Genomic DNA, 20,876 nt, shown 5'->3' with positions numbered 1-20,876 from the left:
GGGTTTTTCCCAAAATAATTTCCACTTTCTTCCTTTCAAAGCCCATCACCTCGTGTTCTGTAGACTGTTTTGATGAGTAGTTTTGGACAACGAGTGAAATATTTCTGCCTTTAAGTGAAGTGAAAATGGACTTCTGTCCTAAGTCAGTTTATACCTTACTCTATACTATATGAATACCTTCCTCACATTACTTCTGTGTTGGGTGCCCATTATGTGGGGTTCAGCACAGTGATTCAGGTACTGTTCATATTGGAGGATACATGTGCTCACTCACATCTTTAACTCACGCTGCTGCTGCTCATCCTTGTAGCTTTGAAGGTGGGCAGTCCTGTCCTGCCCACCCGAGGGGATGGGTCCTCTCTCAGCAGTTGGTACCTGTGAGGAGCTGGCTGTGCATCAGTCAGCCAGGGCACCCATTGAGTACAAACGCAGTTTCTCATTGCCCATTGGGAGATTTACTTTGTGAAACATCTTGTACAAGATGTATGTGGTCTTGTTTGGAAGGCAGACAGACTTGGAACAGCTCATCTCATGGGTGGCTTGGTACTGTTCTTTGGTACTGGCCTAAAGCTCAATGAGCACTAGTTATCAAGAGGAAGACATGGCATGCTATGAGCAGCCACCCCAAGCTCTAGCTCCTGATGGATGCGGCTTCCTCCGCTGCACCAGCCACCTCTCCAGACATGAGTTTTCACCCAAGCTTGTTCATCAGATGGGTTTGATGAAGAGCTCTTAGAGTTCAGCTTCAAAAATTGTTTGACATTCAAGCTGTGCTGCTTGTTTGTGATTGGCCTGAGAAGTTAGAGTGTTTCTAAGAGTCACTCAGGGCTGTGATTGCAATGAGCACTTCAAGCCTGAAAGCTTGCAGGTGGGGAGGAAAAGTTCTACTCCCATGAACAGGACTGGGAGGAATTTAAGTAGCAGGGGCTATGTACATAAAGGAACGCTGCAGAAGAGGAAGAAAGCAAGATTTTGGCTGTCACCTGGTTGTGCAAATAAACATTTTGTTTAAATTAGCTTCAGACATGACTGCAAACATGTATTAGGGGTCCTTCAAATGTTTGTTAAGGACTTTCTTTAAAGTGCTCCTTAGTCAAATGCTCTTACCACTGTGAGTTGTTTGTATAACTGGTTCCTCCTTTTCCCACCCACCAGCACTGCTGCTTGAGAAGCAGTTTAACGGAAAAACTCTGAAGGAGAAGGCTCTGATTTTAGAAGCTTTGTCATCTCCACTGGTTAGAGACGCCTTTCTTTATCTCTTACGGCTTTGTTCAAATCCTGCCATAGCCGCTCACAGCTGGAGCCAAGCCAGAGTGTAGATGTTATCTTCTCGGAAGGTATGGGCTGTTTGGCTACTCCAGGAGAAGGTGTGGACCACCTCATCACTAAGCAAAGCCTTGCTGTGCCACGTTGGCTGTGCTACACCATCCCTTGCTTAAGTAGGAGAAGTTACTTAATGTGCAGATACTCCTCAGAGTAGCAAGGCAGTGGTGTGTAAATGTGCTAGTACATCTGGCTGTTCTCTTGCCAGTAGCAAACTCCATGGCTGAGGGCCATTTCTTGTCTTTGCTTGATTTCCCCAGCTGTAAAAATAGTCTACTGGGAAAACATCAGGCTCAAGCCTCATTGGAGAGCATTTTCCTGGTGCTTTACTGAATGCTTTGTGCTTTTGGTGTTCTCTGAGGTGCAGGGAACACTTCACCCATTACAGGTGCTTGGTGCAGGGATGTGCCAGCAGCCATCACAGGAGAAAGAGCTTGTGGAACTTTTCTATGCTGCGATGCTGTGGGGTGAGTCCAGATTCTGCTCCTGGCTATGCCACAAGATGCTTGGGGTGAGTTAAAATGACTTTGGGTTTCAGTGTCCCCCCCTGGCTGGAGTGCTAAAAGCAGCTGTGGTGCAGAGCATGAGGAGATGTCTAGGAAGACCATGTGCTGCCTCTGAAAAATGGACTTATGATGTGGCTACTTGATTTGTAGCATCACCAGACTTTTTTCCTGCAGGGACACTCTGTCCATGTCTGTGCATGGGAAGATGTGGAAGCAAAATCCATTTGAGTCAAGCAGCATTTGCTGTCGGTACAAGATGAGGTGCAGTCTTTTTCAAAATCAAAAGTGTTCCTTCCAGAAAGAATGGATGTAGGGGAAAGCTGTGTGTTCATGTATGTCCGAAGAAGAATGATTAGGTACACTTTTTATACTATAATGGTTTTGTTTTGACTTATTTAGCCTGTAGTACCTGGGGATCCACAAGAGAAAGAGAAGAATATTGCTCTAAGGAGGGGTTGCTTCTGGAAGGGCTATGCTGAGATGAAGTGTAATAAGATGTTTCTGACAGGAGGCCATGAGGGAGCTCTCTTATGTATAGACATACACACAGGCTCCAAGATACATTTATATGTATGAGTAAATAGCTGTTCACTCTCTGAATGGACCTTAAGCAAATACCACATTTGTTGGAAAAAATGTCCTCTTTCTTCCATCTTGGCGATAGGATTTGATGGAAGGAGGAAGGTACCTATTGTGCAAATGACCTTGGGGAATTACCTTTTCTTTTCTGATTACTAATGCTATAAGATAGTAAGACCCAGCCAAGTGAAAAGAAACCCCCCTCTTTTTTCCATCTATTTGAAACCCCTGGCTGGCAGGGCTAACTTACTTGTATATCAGTAGCAATCTTGCAGTGAATACTTGTTTTAAGCTTGATCTGTTCCAGGACATCTGAACGTGTGTCTCCTTAGCTCAAACCTAAAGAAAGAAGTGAAAACGTTTGTTCTTATATGGCAGCCTCATGCCTGTTGCATCCCATGGTCAGGACAAGCGTGCTGTCACTAAAACTCCAAAAGGTGTTTCTTCTAGCTGAATGTTCAGCATGACAATGAGGAGAAACTAGAAGTTATCTCTGATGACTAAAGCAACCAACCAAAGCAAGCATGGCTGGATCAGCCGCTTGCATTGCTGCACACTGGGCATTGGCTTGAAGAACTGCAAGGGAGCCCTGAAGTTGAGTAGTCTATTGTTTCTGTCTCATAAATGGTCATAAATAACCCCAAACCAACAGCTTTATCTTGGGAGAAGAGATGAGGATCAGCACAGCCCCTCTGTGCTGGTAGTTGAGTGCTTTATTGCTTAAGCCTGTTCACAGCCAGCTTGTAGCCGTTTCTCCATGTTGCAGTCTCTCCTTTAGCTCGAATGACTTTCCATCTGGCCTGATGCTTGTCCCTGTGGAAGGCAGCTGTCTTACCCCTCAGCTTTTGTTTGCTGGGATAAACAAGCCAAAACCAAGCAATCAGCTTGCTTGATGCCTCCTGTTGATGCTTCCCAGGTGCAGCAGTGGAACTGGATCTGAGTTGTATGGGTCTGTTTGGTCCCTTGGGAAAGCCTTCTGATACGTCAGGCTTTCTCCAAGTGACCTTCACTGTATTTGGTATATGAACGTTCTGTTTGTGTGTCCAAGCTGCAGCAGTGACCTGGGGACTTTTCTTCCTCCTGGCCCTTTACATCGTGGTGTGTCCAGCCGGGTGTTTGGGGCTGATGCCTACAGTGCAACACTGGAAGCTGCAGCATCAACCTCCCAGTTACCCTAGTTGGGCATCATCATCTCAGCAGGAGGAGAAGATGGCAGTAGGAACTGGTTATGACATTTTCCACTTGCTGTTGCCTGATTTCTGCCTCTTAGCCATGAAAAACCTGCCAGAAGTTAAGCATTCTGCACACCTTGAGAAGGTCTTAAAATCGAAGATGTCATTTGTTTCAGATTATCAGACAGCTCTGGGAGCTACAGAGAAATCTGTGTCGATGTCTTCTATAATCCCATCCAAGCAATATTTGTTCCACTATGTGAAATAACTCAGTGACTTTCTAATTACACAAATCTAATTAAAGGCTGAATGTAACGACTGTGCCTAATCATAATGATACACCCATTTCATTAAAAACAAAAAAAAAAAGCAATTGCTTGTGTACAGCAACCCACCAAATTTAGTACAGAATTAATATCTGCCTCCCTGGCTTGGAGCTGTGCAAGCACCAGCTCGTGTGGGCACCCCCGGGAGGTCTACACAGCCAAGCTGAGTCTCATGCAGCTGTGTTAGAAATGCTGGTTCTCTTGTACGGGGGCTCTCAAGAGGTGTCTGTGTGAGATGAGGATGAGAAAGGACTTTCCCAGCTGGCCAAGGCTTTGGGGAACTGTGGTCTTGCACCTGGACCAAGCTTTCAGGTGGCCACTGAGTTGGGTTTTAGTGGATTTTGTGTCTGAAGCTCAGTGGTGGTAGGGCAGCAGAGGTGTCTTTGCTTGATTTTCATGTCAGCTCTACCTGATCTGGTCTGTTCTCAAAGACCAAAGCAGCCCAAGCAATTATTTATCCCACACTGAAGATCTTTCCTCCTGTGTCTTTCAGTGCACCAAAGTCAGGAGTGGATGGCACCGGTCTGATGAAACCCTGTTGTGTAAAACTTCTCAGACCCGCTTTTCCTGCAAGGTGTCTGCCATCAGCAGTGAGGTAGAAGCACAGAACCACCGCAGTGAGCAGAAAACCAGCACCAGCTGCACTGTCTGGGTGCCAGGCAGCTTGTCAGGCCTCTGCTAACTGATGCTCTGGTCTATTGATTCTTCCTTTCAGCTCTAATGCAGTGCCTGCTGTTACAGGAGCTCCAGCGGCATTCCGATCAGGAAGAAATGGTTTCTTGGAGCAAGGCACAAACCTTAATCCATGCAGTCGAGTACAAGTTATAGAGGGAACGGCTGCACTTAGAGGTCTGGGATTGTCTAGTAATATTTTTCATAGAATACCAGACTGGTTTGGGTTGGAAGGGACCTTCAAGCTCATCCAGTTCCAAGCCCCTGCCACAGGCAGGGACACCTTCCACTAGAGCAGGTTGCCCCAAGCCTGGTACTTGGTGCAGTACTTTACTGCTGAAATCACTCTTGTAAAAATGGCTTTATCCTTTCCTTGCCTTGGTGAATGCAGGAGGAATTTTGTCTTGCAGCATGGAGACTGCACCCAAATCTGTCAGGTCTGCAAAAATTCAGATGTCAGAGGAGAGCCAAATATGGGACAGAGGGAATAATATCAGGGCAGTGAGGTTAAATAGATAGATAATTGATTTTTTTCAGTGATGGTCTCGGGTGTAAATCCATTGAGGTTAATGAAGTAAGGCAAATTGAATTGAAGAGCCTTGTATGGAAAGCTTAGCCTGGCATATCGTGGGTTTCAGAGGCTCCTTGTGGTGCTCCCGTGGTGGTTTTTATGTCTGTTCGTCTTGGTGTCAGCATTTTGCTCATTTACGTCGGCTGAGAGGAGCTGAACTCTAATGGCTGCAACCATTTTAACTTGCAAGCAGGAAAGGAAACCCTCCTTCTTGTTTCTTTACTTAAATACATGGTATGTGTGTTCCCAGGGGTTTGTTTCTGATGTACCTGCAGTTATTTGGTGGACCTCTGGACCACTTGCTCTAGTGGTGTTGCACAGCCCTTAGCTTGCTGCATCCCAGCTCTGTGTTTCTGCAGTTCCCTTGGAAAAGCCCTCTGAGGCATTGCAATTAGAAGTATTTTTGGGATGAGACGTCAAATATTTGTCGCAGAAGCACTCGTGACATTTTGGCAAGCATTAGTTCTGGAACCTGAATTAAAATGTGATATGGATCACTGTATCCTGACCTGAGTTGAACTGGGGATGCATGTTTGACTTGGGATGTGGATATGTGCTGATTGCCGCCACACAGCTCAAGTGGGAAGGGAAGGGAGGCCTGGCAGTCTCTGGATTCAAAAGCCCATCAGGATTTGGGTGGGAGGTGATACACAGCATACAAGGAGGGTTTGCTACAAATGGCACATCCAGCTGTGACTTAGGGGACAGAGGAGATGCTCTCCCTGCCAAAAATCTGATGCTTGAGCTTACAGGCTCGTGTTATGCCATTCCTCTTGCTGCAGAGAGGGATGGGTCCCAGCCCTGGGAGCTGGCACACTGGCACCAACACATGCTGTGACCTCTTGGTCCACAGCTCTTGTGGCCCCCAACTCTTGTATACCTTGCACCCCAGCTGAGCATCACCCCAGCAGGACCTGCCCCCCATGTGTTGTAACACCCAAGCATTCTGCAGAGGACACTTCACTGTGGAGATACGAAGGCTGTGCCTGGTTTTCCAATGGAGGTGGCCCATAAGAAAGGGTTGACCTGATGTCTTCTCAGGGCATAGAGAAGTTTCATTGATTTCTTTTCTGCTGGCCTCAAAGCTTGTGGAAAGGACACATGCCTCATTACAGAAAGGTGTCAGAGGGTTCAGCCACCAGCAGAAGGTCTTCAGTCCTCTGCATCACTTGCGCCTGGCTGTTGTTAAATCCTTCATGTCTGTCACGGGTAATAAATTATACCCTGTCCATCCCCTGGCTGTTGATGCACTGCTCCATTCAGCAGGACCCTTTGCTGCTTTTATGGCCAGACTTCTGAGAGCATCTCGAGTCCTCTTAGCTCAGAGTTTGCTGTTCTAAATGATGCTGACAGTGAGCAGGATGCCTCTTCTTCCCTGCAGCCCCAGCTGCTGCTTCCCAACACCCGCTGGGCTCTGGCACAGCGCTGCTTAACCTTGGTAAATGAAACTTTGCAGGTGTTATTGGAGGAGAGGACTCTGCCAAGCAGCAACCCCCTGGGTCTCATCTGTTCTTGGGCTTTCCTTGTGATTACCCAGACTCCTCTAACAGCAAGACAGGAGCAAAATCAGGCTGAGAAAACCTGAATCTTATCATAGCCTTTTGCAGCATTTTTCTCAAACTTGGAAATTGGTGGAAAAAACAGAAGAAAGCTTTACAGACCACAGCTTCCACCCTAGATGAACTTCAGTGTCAGGCCTGATATGCACTGGGATACTGGTATACAGTTACATATGCAGCAGCTATTGCAGGGAAGTCAGTACTTGAGAGATGCTGTCCCAAATGCAGCAGAATATTCCTTCAGGCATATTTGCATCTTTCTGCCCTTTTGTAGTGAAGGATTTGTGGTGCAGCCAAGATTGTCCTGGCAGGGAAGCTGCATGGCCTGGCTGCTCCTCTTGCTCAGGTTTTGAAGGATGCTTCATTCCTGTGTGATTGATGCTTGTGTCTTATCAACTGTGGCCATCCACGGGCTGGTTGAGCGGTAGCCATGGGACATGGCTGTTCTAGAGTGGGCTGTTCTTTAGGGCTGCCACTTGCCAGCCGTGCCACCATGAAATTGTATCCTGCTGCTTTTAGCAATGGACCTTGTCCCTGGAGCTCTGGCCCTTTGGGCTGATAAAGAACCAAAACTCATCTGCAGCAGATGCCTGTGTCTGGTGTAGGGCAGGACCCATGAGGAAGGCACGGTGGGAGCACTTTGGGCAGCACAGAGCAGCCCAACCCTGCACCAGTGTAGGGCATCTCCCACCCACCTCAAGATACAGCCTCTAGGAGAGATTTTCTTCTTGGATCCCAGAAACTCCGCACAGTTTGAGTATGAACCTGATGACACCTGGATCCCGAGCTCCCTAATGTGGTGGGAAGGGGGAGAGCCTTTACCAGAGCAGGGATTTCCATCCCTTGTCATTCCCCTCTGTTCCTGTGCGTTACCCTGCTTTGTGCAGCAGCTAAAATTAATTGAATGAAAGGTGTGAGCCTGCAAAGAGGGAAGAGAAAGGGAACCCCTGTGTTAGCATGAGAAATTGGACTCCTACAGCTGGTAGGAGCCTGTCTGTCACGCAGGCAGCATGTGTGGAGGTTTCAGCCTCTCTTCTTGGACAGTCACTGGCTATATAAACAAACAAGCTGTCTTTCTGTCTTCGGTCACCCTACCAATGCCTCTTGCTAGCCTTGACTTCTTGTCTTGTCTCTGTATTTTTAGCTGCAGAACATCCTGTCCCCACAGCCGGAGGGGACCTGCGTTTTCTCATACCTTCCTGAACGCGTGAAGCCAGCTCTCGCCCTTCTCTGTGTCCCGATTTAGAAAAGGAGAGGGTGGCAGTGCGGTTTCTTCCCACTTGTACCGGTGTAGCTGAGCTGAGGACCTGAGACGTGAATATCCTCTTGCCCGGGAGCTTATTGATGGTTGTGCTGAATAAGAGTCATTGTGAAAGGATGAGGAAGGCACTTACATGAGATGGAGTGACATAAGGCAGAGGAGCCTTTGAGTGCAGAGTGGTCTGTGGTCACAAAGCAAGGACCCAAGGGTCAGGTACAGACTGAAACTGTTCAGTGCAGGGGCTTCTGCACTGCACGTGTCTCCTTTAGTACATGTCCGAGTATCCGCAGGTCTGCATGGAGCAGGAATCATGGTGTGTGTGCTCATCCAGGACTGCACGTGCAGGGACCAGTGTGAACCGTGCTTTCCTTCTTGAGCCTAGCACTGAGGGGGCCCAGTGTGATTTTTCCTTCTATCTTTTATCTCGTTCATATACAAAGAAATGGAGGAACAAAAAAAAACCCATTTGATTACATGCAGCAAAATGCAGTGTTTCTTTATATTCTACTGAGAGGGGGATGAGTTTAGGAGTTTATTCTCCTTTATTTAAAAGCCCAAAATGATCTAGCACAATGCAGAATGAAATGTCACTTTGAATAAATGATCAAATGTTCTTCCATTTGGCAAGTGCTGGAATGAGCACATGTTTATTTTATGTCAGTTTCAGTCATGCTAAATCCACCTTTGCGTCCTTCTGGACTCATGTACCAGAATCCACCCTCTCAGCCCTTGCATCTTCCTAGTCCTGCTTTTGGACCTCCCTGCCCTGTCTGAGCATCTCCATCCCAGTTCTCATCACCGGCTTGGTGGGGCTGCAGGCTCAGCTCCTCACCATCCTCGTTGCTCCCTGTTTCTGCACCAAAGTCCTTACTCAGGTGCTCGCTTAGGCATGGACTTCAATTTAAGCAGCTGAATGGCTCCCTCGATGGAATTAAGGCTATTTGTGGGCTTGGAGTTAAGTACATGCTGAAGCACTTTGCTGGATGGAGGCATAAAAGCGCACGAGCTTCAGCCGAGCAGTAAAACAGGTCTATAAGGCACTGGGGGCTGCCAGCCCCATTCCTTGTCCCAGTGGCTACTGGTATAAGATGCCCTGGGAATTGTGTCAGCTCCCTGCCCTCCGCTGGTGCAGACTCAGTGTCCTGAGGCCTGTTTGTGCCACACTGATGAGTGTCCCTGAAAGACCATATGATCACCTTGTACCCTGGGAGGGAGCCGTTCAAGCTGACAGGCTGCTTTCTGTCAGCTTGCTAGCCTGCTGTGCCCATGCTCGTAATATGTACCTGTAATATTACAGAGGTGCTGTTTTGGCCCATTGAGGTGTCCCAAAGCAGGCAGGGTACAGGGTGATGGAGCGAGTCCCAGCCAGGGTGCCCCGGCATCCTTATCCCCACGCCGCAAGTGCCATCGTGGGAAGTGACACACAGGGATTATTCAGTCAGAGAGATAGAAAGCAAGACTGAGCAGATGCAGGCGTAGGTTTTACTCAGTGCAATTGGGTTCATGCGAGTCCAGCTGTTCCTCAGGTCCCAGGCAGATGGATCGCGCCATCACATTCTGATCTTGCAGGTTTGGTGGCGATGGCTTGAGCTTGCCCTTCTTGTCCTCTGCCAAGAGAGGGTGTTGTGGGCTTTTGTTATCCCTCTGCAAACCAGGCTGAGAGAAGGCATTGCAGGGTACACAAGGTTAGCTGGTTTTCAATTAAAGCAGAAATACGTATTTATTTTGCAGGGACAGCCATGCAGATCCTTAGCAAGAGGCTGCTGCTGGATTTTCAGGGGAGCTATTACCTGACCTCCCTGTGCAACTGGTGCTACCCAAGCTAATAATTTCCTGTCCAAGTGCCAGTCTGAACAGCTGAGATATTTTGCATTTTTTAATGGCTCTCTACTGTGCCTGAATTAATGGGAAAAAATGGACTGAAACTACACTGAAGGTATTGAAGGGAGAGAATGACAAATTGGCTTTAGAACATGGCAGCGGCAAGCACTGTCAGGGGTTCATGCACTGACCTTTATCTAAACAGAGCTGAATGTAACAGATAAGAATATTTAACAATAATTAATGTCACATCAGCGCAGGGAACAAAATGACTACATCAAGCAGGCAAGAAATCCACTGCAAATTACTCAAAAGAGAAATGTCAGCTTTTTCATATCTCTGCCTTGCCTTGTGCTGGAATTAGACAGGAGGGCACGCGAGTAAAGAAGCTATTAAGAATGATTTAGGGACTGGATCACACATACATAAAAGAGCTAGAGAGGCAGAACAACAGCAGGTCTGCTGGACCAGAGCTATGTAAACTCAAACGCTAAACTGAGCTGATAATTGGGTGTGGGGATAAATGTGTATAAAGCACTTATCTCTCCTACTGAAGTTTTGACAGGCAGTTTAGGGTTTCCTTTCCACTTCTATCTCTGGGTGCGTCAGCAGGCACCTCTTGCCCTGGTAGCTGGGCCCTCTATGTTTTACAGATGGGATGAGCTGTGGCTGGCCAGAGATATTGAGATGCTTTTCATTCTGTTTCCATGTTGGGGTTGTCCCAGGTTCCCAAGGGGCATGTCTGGAGGCTGGCATGGGTCTGGAGTTGCTCTGTCCCCTGCCACAGGCAGTGTCAGTGCTGGGCCAGCAATGGAGAGAGAAGCAGCTCAGGCTCCAGGAGATGCCTGTGTTCATGTTGCAGACCTGGGGCCAGTTTGCAATTCCTGGTTAATTTAAAGAAGGATGGTCAGTGGAGGTCCATCCGTCGGCGGTGGATTTCATCAGTCCACATGGTAAAATAAACTGAGGGAGGAGGAGTGGGAAAGTTGTTTCAGGGAGAGTGCTGGACATCTGCAGTTCCATAGAAATATTTACTGCTGACAACTGGCAGCAGGTGATGGGAGAAGATCCTGAGCTGAGCATGGGATCATCACCTTGCTGCACATTCTTTATTGATAGCTGCAGGTCATAGAATCTCAGACTGGTTTGTGTTGGAAGGGAGCTTAGAGCTCCTCCAGCTCCAACCCCTGCCACGGGCAGGGACCCCTTCCACTGGAGCAGCTTGCTCCAAGCCCCTGTGTCCAACCTGGCCTTGAGCACTGCCAGGGATGGGGCAGCCACAGCTTCTCTGGGCAGCCTGTGCCAGCGCCTCAGCACCCTCCCAGGGAAGAGCTTCTGCCTAAGAGCTCAGCTCAGTCTCCCCTCGGGCAGGTTCAAGCCATTCCCCTTGGCCTGTCCCTACAGGCCCTTGTCCCAAGCTCCTCTCCAGGTTTCCTGCAGCCCCTTCAGGCACTGGAGCTGCTCTCAGGTCTCCCCTTCAGGAGCCTTCTCTTCTCCAGGCTGACCCAGTCCAGCTCTCTCTGTCTGTCTTCTTTCTGGTTGGTACCTTAAAGGCCAGGTCTGCCTGCAACGCTTCACTCACCTGCAGTGCTGCTGGCCCCTGATCTGTTCCATCTGTTCTGTAAGGTGCCTCTGGGTTAGCAGGGCTGTGAAACATACCTTCCCAGTTGGCCTGGTGACCTTTTGACAGCAGGAGAGAACTTACAGCCAGAAGATGGAGATGTTGTGGTTTAAAATTAGAAACAATGGTGACCTGTATCTTTGCCCCGTGAAGTGGAACAGGAAAACTGACCCATCCCTGATCCCATCTCTGCCTAAAAGCTACTGTGCCAAGTTCGGCTCCTCTGATTCAGTCAGTAAGAGTGTCTGATGCTTCTGCTGCTAAACAAACCTAGCCCAAGGTTGAATGAGCAAAGAAATTCCAATTAGAGGATCTGAATATTGATTCACTGGGGAGAAAACATGACATTAAAGGATGACTCGAAGACTAAAGCCAAACTGACATATTGCTTAAGCTGAAAGGCCGTGAATTTGCATCAGAATGTAAGTGCAGGGCTTTGACAACCACAGGCAACAAATTAAAGTGCATCAGTTAAATGGAGTTCATCCTATTTTATCTCCCGTGGTTGGAAGTATGGAAAAGACACTTGTTAGAAAAATACGAGCTATTTAAATCCCGAGTGTTAGTGATAACAGCCAGAAAAGCACAAAAGCGCAGACATCTCTGCTCTGCCTCGAGTTTCAGGCATCTCATTTTCAGGAGGAGTGCGCAGTCCTGTCAGACCAAGCAAGCAGACAAAGGAGCCTGGGAACGCTCGTGCTCCGAGCTGAGCTGCTCTGTGTTTGTTTTGAGGTGGAATGGCTTGGTTTCTCCATGTTCCATGGTGGCCTCTCCTAGTGCTCCGGTGGAATTCCCACATGCAGATTTTGGAAGGGGATTTGTGTAGAAGAGAGGCTGAGGCACAAGCAGCTCCAAGCTCTCATGGAAAGCCCATGCCCGACAAGATCTCAGCATAGAGGGATACATGTGATGATTCGGATTTTGGCTTTCCTCAGATGGAAAAGCCTCTGTGGAGAAAGCTGGTTTGGGAAGCAGCCCTAAATCCCGTGGGGACTCACTAGCAGCTCAAAGGATGAATTCCAGGCCTCCTTTCCCTTGTAACAAGCAGCATAACCCATATACACAGCCCTCCTTGCTCTTATTTGATTCTGCTCTGGGCAGAAGGTTGACTGAAACCCTCAGTGTTAACTTGACAAACATGTTTCATTGCTGAATGATGCCATTTCTTCTCTCCCATTCCAAAAGGATTTTTTCCTTAGAAGTTTGAGGGAACAAAGGAAGGAAGCACCCAAAGCGAGTTTTCAAGTTACACCATCTGATTCTTGTTGAGACGTTCTGCTGGTGTCAACGTTTTCTGCGTGCACACAGAGCTGGTGCCGTTTCACACCTGCTCCATGCTTGGTTTTAAATGACACGTAATTATGACAGGCAGTGGAAAGATGAAGCTTCATCCCCAATTAAATTGCATTTTCTGACTCTTCATTTCCTGTCCCAGTTGAGGAGGAAACCCCTGGAGAGCAAGATCTTTAAGTTTAATGAAGTAGGAGGTGCCTGCAGAATTAAATTAGAGGTGATTTAGAAGAAAATCAGTGCTGATGTGTGGTGTTTCCAGAGTATCGTGCTTCTGTGTGGTGCCCTGGGGAGTGTTTTGGGTTACTGGAGATGCTGATGTTAGAATCTCAGGCCGTCAGATGAGAGAGCATCCAGTCCCTGACTGCTGCTGTCTGGAAATGTGCCTATCCCCATGGCAGCACTGGGCTGGTCCCTCTACCTTTTCTGGAGTCCCTGATGATCCCACTGCTGGTGCTAGTGCAATGGCTCATGTTTGGTATGTGGCCCTGAGGAGAACGACGAGCAGCACCAGTCCCTTGGGAACATCCCTGCTGGCCCTTTGGGTGAGCAAGGAAGCATCTCTTGTTCTGTACAAAATAAGTTAGAAACCCGTACAACAGATTTTCTGTTTCCAGGCCTCCTGCCCTTGGCTGTTAGCAACTGGTGCAGAATTGTGGCTTTGGGGAAATCAGAAGATGTTTTCATTAGGGTCTTCAACTCTGCACGGCAGGGAGGCTGCAAGTCTGGTGCTGGGGTGACATTTGCTGTGCTCTGAGCTCCGCTAGACCATGAGCACCACGTTCTAACCCCACTGCTTCACCGGGCAGCTTCCTTTGCTGCTTCATCAACATTCAGCCCAGTGTGTCCAGTCCCCTGCCCTGAGGATGAGTCTTGGGTTTTTAAGGGTCTATGATATATCTTAGCCAGTATCTGCACTATTTCATCCTTTATGCCTTCCCCCAACTTCCTCTGAATGCCATCCAGCCCCTGTGATTTATTACCCTTCAGTGTGTTTCGCTTTCTGTTGGAGAATTTATATTTAATTTTTATGCCTGTTATCATTCAGGGAGAGAAGGGAAATGCTTTGGGAGCCCAGAGTGCAAATAAAGCAGCACGTTTTAGTGCAGTTACTTTGTTTGAAAGATGTTGTGTTTTGGCAGGGTACTTTCCTCCTTCCTCCTTCACTTTGTGCATTGTGGGTTGAAGTGATTCTAGAAAAATCACAGCGTGGTGCACTCCAGTGATTGACTCCAGCCTTGCAAGGGCTGGAGTCTGCTGCTCCTGCTGCCTCAATCTGGTAGGACTCATGCAATAAAGAGGAACTGAGTATGAGAGCAGGACAGTTTGGTCTTTCATGTCGAAAGGAAAAAGAGGGATTACAGAGCAGCAGAGGTGGACTTCCCTGTTTTAGCTCCCTTGATCTTGCTAATGGTGAGGTTTTTCAATGCCACCCCCTGTACAACTTCTACTTCAGGCTGTCAGTCAACTTTGTAAATCTCACCTAGGTCTAGTTTAACATCCCAAGGGACACAAAGAGATGCATTAATTTGGCGCTTGGTCTCAAAGTGCTGCACAGTGGAGCCAAGAGTAGGACTCAGATGCTCTTTGATGCACCATGTCCATCTTCCCCCCCATATTTCCCCTACCTTTGCACACTTTTGAGTTGTTGTTATCATCAGGAGAAGGCTTTAGGAGCAAGATAAGCGGGCTTATAGCCTCCAGGTCTCCAGCAGGTATGATTAGAGCAGGCCATGAGCCATTTGCTTTTCCATATCCCTTACTGTCTCTGAGAGCTGATGTTAAGGGGCTCTGTTCAGACTTGGTTTGATCTTGAGTTTCACTTATTCTCTCCCTTGTTTTGCATCTCTCCTGCATGAAGGCCCATTCTCATGGCATTGCTGCACTCGTCGTTGATTGCAGCACTTCTGATACTCAGTTGAACTTCTGAGAGATGCTACCAGATCTCTGGAGAAGCTCAATTAACTCGACTGATGGGTCCATTTAAAGGGGTGGGAATTGAGGAAACAGCACTGGGAAGTTCTGTTGTGGTTTTGGATGATGGAAATGTTGGCCATGAGGCAGTGTCCCCTGCATTTACCCTTTGTCACTGTGGTGGCCTCTTCACGCAGGGCTTTGAAACCCTGTGCAGGATGGATCATCAATGTGCAGAGGCTTCTGCTGTGAAGCCGGTGTGTCACCTCTGCTCAGCTCACTAGATAGCGTGACCTCATTGTTGGTTGAAGCCCAGTGCTTCATTTCTCTCTCTTTAGTGCTTTCTCTGTTATAATTAAAAGCCCCATTCTGGTTTGACCTTTTGCAGTGCTGTGGCATAGCTGAGACTGAATTGAGCCTCTAAGTAAGGAGGTGTCTCCTGGCAGGCTGGGTGGCTGAACTGTAACCATTCACCCTAGCATTTATGATGACTGGCAGGAGCCCTGACTGTCCCTCCTGCCCTCCCCATGGGGTCAGGCATGTATCAGCACATATACCAGAGCTGTTCACAGAACAGGGTGGAAAAAGTATTCCTCTTTCGATAAGATCCATGGTTACACGGGAGACATTGCTTGGAAGGCAGGGGGTGGGAATCCTCAGTTTCGAGGAGACTGGAGAAAGCAGAGCAGGAATCTCACTGTGATTTATTGCCTCTGTTGTAGATCAGTAGTCTGAGAAGGCTGATTTTAAGGAATAGTTTTAAATCACTCGATCTTGTTAATGGCTTAGGCACCGGAGCGGGGATATGGAGACCTGGATCCAGTTTCCATCAACTATGGACTGTCTCAGCCCATGGCAGGGAAGGGAAAGCACCTTAAACTGAAGTCCCAGGAGCTATCCTGGCAGCTTGGGGGTCTTAAAGAAACTGACGTAAAGCAGAACATTTCAATAACATCAACAAAATGTTTCAATTTGAGGTTGTTTAACCCGACCCAAAATTCTCACTTTCAAAACAGAAAAAAAAATAAAATAAACCAATGAAAAATGTTCTGCTTTACTGTGGCTTGAAGAAAACCCTGTTTTCAGGGGTTTCAGCTTGAAGAAACCCTATTTTCCCTGAACAAATCCCAGCCATCATGACCAGTACTTGTCGCCTGCTCCTATCTGCTGGATACCTTGTTCTCTGCGAGTATGAACACGAAGTCCAGCAGTTCCTGTGGGATTTCTCATGCCTAAGCCAACCTGGACCACCTCCTCAGCAGCTATCCCGAGCACTGAGCCCTGTGAACACAACCGGCTGTCTGCTCTGGGTTGAGCTCCTTGCTAAGCAGCTCAGAGTCTTAGCTCAGAAAGCCCTGGATCTGATCCTTGCAGACAACCAGCCGGCAGCTTGTCTTTCCAGTACAGCGCACCCTTCCCTGCTGAGGGTTAGAAAGTACTGGTTTATCTGCTTACCACCACTGGCACCAAAACCTCTGTGTCCTGATTCTTGCAGGGTGAAGCTGAGACCATAGAGGGGTGCTGCGCCTGCTCCCAGACCGGTGCCGGGAAGGACTGACAAACCCCAAGTGCCCACACCAGTCCCGGTGAGTAACTGTGTCTTGAGGTGCCTTTAGACATGAGGAGAGATCCCTGTAATTCCCTGCTGTTCTGTTGTGCGAGGTGCGACTCGGCAGTGAGATTAGGGGCAGCAAGGGCACCTTGCTTGAGATGCTGAACTGGAGGAGTGGGCTTCATGCTGTATTCAGGCTGAAGGTGTTCTCTCTTAGAGTGTGCTGAAAGTGGCCTCATCTTGGCCTGATGTAAGTGTTCAAGGAGTTAGAGGTTGATGGATGTGCTGAGAATCTGCCATTCCCTTGTGTGCTATTGACAACAGAAACAGGATTGCTTTAATTACACCCTGATGAGCAGATTGTGAGTGTTTTGGGCATGGTGGTTTCAGCATGTTTTCATTTCTGATTTATTGCTTGTATTTCTTCTAAAAGTTGTAAGTTTTGGTTTGCTGTGAGTGAACATGCCTATGAATGTGAGCTCTGGGTAATGCAGAGCTGGGCTCTGCTCTTGACTTCCCTGATGCACACACCAGAGCAAGAGGCTGCAAAGAGCAACTGGGGAGAAGTGCTGTGCATGGGGACACTGTGCTTGGGGCAGACTCAAACCTTGCAGAGCTGGTGCGGTGGTGAAGGAGGTGCCCTGAGTTTGATCACAACCCTAGTGCTGCCTGTGCACAGGGTAAGCAAGCATCCTCTTGCAGATGGGCTGGAGAAAGCACTCAGGCAGCCTGAGCTGAAAGCAGCTCTTAGATGAAGAGGTTTTGTGGAGGGATGGGAGAGGGTTTAGGGATCATGTCCAGTGGCAGCATGACCTAAGTGATGGGAAATGCTGGTCCAGGAATCACCGTGGCTATTAGAAACCTGCTGTGCTTCCTGAGCAATGGTGTCGGTGAAGACCTGAGCTGGGAGTCTGGTTCTGTGGGAATTTTGTTTCAGTGGGAATGGACTCAAGATGAATAAAACCTTGAGTTTGCTTCTGCAGAGGGTGAATGAGTAATTGTCCTATGCGCACCTCACACCATGCGGATGGAGCAGTGTGACATTTTCAACACCTCCAGAGAGATAAAAGGAAGTCCTCAGTTTCCAGTTGAGCAGGGTTTGCAGTCCTGGTGGAACACATGGGTTTTAATTGGTATCATGGTTGATTTTTTCCTTAGGAACTTACATAGGAGTGAGAAAACCCAAACGTGATCAGACAAAACTTGTTATCATACAGGCATGAGCTCTTCTGTTGCTTGGTGGACCCCGGCAGATAGCACATACAGTAAATAGGATCCAAGAGTTTTACACTTCTTTCCCTATTTGGAAATCTAATCCAGAAAATTGCAAATAACAGAGAGGAAAAGATTGACTTGAACTTTCTGAAACCTAACCAGGCAGTTGAAGGAGAAAGGGAATTTGTGTCTGCTTATGATTTGTCTAAAATCATTTTCTGCTTCTAGTATAATATACCTTCCCTTAGTAGTGGTGAGAGCGTCTTGACATAAAGTAGGACTTCAAGCTTCTGATGTACAGATATGTTAAACAAATAAGTTGACTAAAAGCTGTTTTCTGCATGAATAAAGAGAACTCCTGTGCCCTAATTCCATAGACCAGGATTTAACTCAGCAAACAAAATTATGGGATTCAGCAGCATTGAAGAATTACCTTATTTTGTTAATATTCAAAACATTTAAAAAGGAGGAACACTGGCAGACATTTCTAAAAGTTTTGTTTTGGCTGTTGGCGTATTTAACAGTGCTTTGCACTCTGGAGCCTTCTTTTGTACAGGGTATTTACTGTAAGTGGAGGAAAGTGTGTGCACAGACTGCAGGGCTTGAACCGCAGCAACTTCTTCAGTGCATGAGCTCTTCACTTCCATGAGACTCCTGAACTCTTGAGTGCTGCTGCTGCTTGATTATTTGCCTTTTTACTTTCCAATTCTCCCTCCAGTCATTGGCAGTGCACGGAATATAGGGTGGTTGAGGGGGCTGTGAAACTACCCATTTCTTGGGGGATGCAGGAAAAGCTGCGAAAATACCTGTCATTGAGGCAGTTGGAAAAGAGCTCCGAGAGTAACTCTGGAGAGCTGGGAAGGCTGATGAAAATGCTCATTATTGCAGCAGTGCAGGGAAGGTCACAGAAATACCTGTGATTGAGTCCACCCATACAGGGTTGGAAGTGTCTCATAGTGAGAGGAGGACATGGAGCATCCTAGGTAGCTCAAGAAAAACTGGATGGATGAAATTGTCTGTCTTAGAAAAGGCACGGTGTTGGAGTGTGCCATTGCAGTGTCTAATCACACATAAAGCCAGGCCGTAATCGCTTGCTCCGGTCATTTATCAGCTCCAGCAGTTCCTGTCCTTCCAGGCTTAGGATGGCACTCAGTAGCCCTTTAAGCTACGATCTGGTAGTGACCTTCTTAGCACCCTGTGGGCCAAGGAAGGAAGCGATGTAACAGGTCTGCTTAATTTAGAAAAGACAGTGCAGGTCAGGAGGAGGGTGCAGGTATCGGGGCCCAGCGGGTGCTGTAGGTGCAGGCTCTGGGTAAGGGCTGCAATAGCCGGTGTGGAGGAGGCTGCAGGATATGAATGGTGCCTTCGCAGGGTTCATCGTCAGTTCTAAACAAGCCTCTCTGTGCCTGGGATCCCTTTGTCAAGGAAATGAACGTGCTGTAGGAGAACTCATGTATCTCACCATAAAGTTGTAATTCATTCCAGAGGCTCCCAGGTGTCACAAACCATCAGAAAACAACCTCAGCCCTTTAGGAGCAGCAGTGTGCAAAGCGGTGAGAGCAGGGGTAGCCTCCTGTTGACTGCTGGCTCTCCTGTTTGCAACGCTCACTTTACAGCAATAACATTTCTACAAGTGTGGGCAGGTAGTGTGTGGCTGCTGCAGGCTGGCTTTGCCCTTTGTGGCTTGTTTTCCTTTTTTATAATATAAAGAATTTATGTCTCTGCAGCCAGTTAGGTGGCAGGATTTCTGCGGTGGAGATTCTGATGTGTGCTTGCACAAGTTCTTCATTTCTCTTCTCTTTGGAAGATGCAATTGAATGCAATATCCCAGCAGCATCCCTTCCCAGCACAGGGATTACAGTAGAGGACCAGGTGAAGCTGAAATACCCAGTAGTTCAGGACAGGGTGCAATGCACTTTGCTTTCTGAGCCCTGTTACCAGGTCCACATATTTCTGACACTGACTTTGTGAAATTAAAGTATTTACAAGAACAGAGTAAAATTCAGTTGTCTTTAGTGGCTAACGCTTACCAATCTTTATCTACAGTAAATAAATGCAAAGACCCAGTTTAAAATCCTTTCTAAGTAGACTCTCTAGAAGGATTGCCCACATGTCTGTGCTGAAAGTAATCTACTTGCATGTACAATACTTATAAGCACTTGGCTGGAGGATGTTCCCAGGCAGCTGGTTCATCTGGAGCAGGTTTTGTCTGGAATAGGTTCATGCTTCGCCTAGCAAACACAAGGCAAGAGGAGCACTCTCCTCACGCAGAGACCATGGTCCATGACTGCTATCTGCGGGAAGCAGGGGAATTTTGAAGTAGGAAGTGTTCTTGGCACTCAGGTTTGTTTCGAAAGCGGAGTGTGTCAGGGGTTTTTTGATTGAAGATGATTGCAGTTGCAAGCACCAGGTCTGTGGTCTGCAGGCTCAGACCCTGGTGTCGGCTAGCTCTGAAGTTCTCTCCTATGGAGCCTTTGCCCCCATGTGTGTTCTGCCTATGCAGAGCTGAGCTTAGCTGGCTTTGAGTGGTAACCTGGCAGTTCTGATAAAGGATCAGGTTTTCCAGTGAGAGCCAAGTGCTGACACACTGAACTGGGTTGGAAGCTCATCTAGTTCCATCCCCCTGTCATGGATTGTGCATCTGCAAGCAGAAGGTTATGTAGCTCAGTCATTCCTTGCTAGATGAGAAGAGCTGAGCATTTGCTGTTATTTAAGGACAGTAAGGCTGAACAGAAAATCAGACCTGCCTTCACGTAGCATACATGATCCAGTGGATTGCCCTGTGCCTGGTTTGGGATTTAAAACCTTGAAAGCCCAAAGGACTCAAACATATGTCTAATCTGAAACCTATAAATTCAGTCAAAACTCATCTGCTCAAAGCAAGCCATGGGTTAATAACACCTTCCTGAGCCAACACTTAATTTCTAGATCTGATCTGGTTTCCTGTGATCAACCACAACGTTTAATTCTTTTAAGAGCTGAGCAAGCAATTCATACTGAATACTGTATCCGAGAAGTAAGTTTTCTGCAAAACTTGATCGTATCAAAATGACATCTCAATTTAAATTATCTGATTTGGGGATTTTTGTGGTTTTAATTTCTGCATTTGCTTCTTGAAATGACCAGTTTCTCAGAGCTTCTGAAGACTTGAATTTTAATTCAGATTAAGACAGTGCACTAGCTGACAGATGATCGTACCAGTCTTCTGCTATAGTTGAGGATAATGCCTCTGCTCAAGCTTTATGTTTGCAGAATGGAACCTTAGAAGTTTCTGCATTGCTCCAGAGGGAAGTTCAGAGCTGCCCCAGCTGTTCATGGTCTATCATAGCTGTATCCCTGGCTGTGTATATGCGTTCATTGCTGGAGTGAGTTTGTGAAGAACTCATGGGGTGCTTACAGGCTTGGAGTGCAGTGGGTTGCATTTATTAACACCTTACATGCTTCTTAGCGGCGCAAGCTGATGGCCATAAGGACTAGGGATGGGTTCTTCTCAC

General features: G+C 47.4%; 1 protein-coding gene across 4 annotated transcripts in view; it reads left to right on the top strand.

Annotated features, from left to right (window-relative positions):
• RALY (RALY heterogeneous nuclear ribonucleoprotein) overlaps positions 1-20,876 on the top strand; it is a 109,880-nt gene that overhangs the window by 26,054 nt on the left and 62,950 nt on the right. For 3 of the 4 annotated variants that reach the window (XM_065691610.1, XM_065691612.1, XM_065691609.1), the window contains exon 2: positions 16,111-16,201. The exons of the other annotated variant lie outside the window; for it this stretch is intronic. The gene's annotated coding sequence lies outside the window, so the exon portion shown is untranslated. The remainder of the gene's footprint in view (positions 1-16,110; positions 16,202-20,876) is intronic. 4 annotated transcript variants of the gene reach the window in all.

The sequence above is a fragment of the Lathamus discolor genome, chromosome 11 (assembly GCF_037157495.1).
Source record: "Lathamus discolor isolate bLatDis1 chromosome 11, bLatDis1.hap1, whole genome shotgun sequence".
Lineage (NCBI taxonomy): Eukaryota > Metazoa > Chordata > Aves > Psittaciformes > Psittacidae > Lathamus > Lathamus discolor.
Note: the sequence above shows the minus strand (reverse complement) of the source record. Positions and strands in the feature narration are given on the sequence as shown.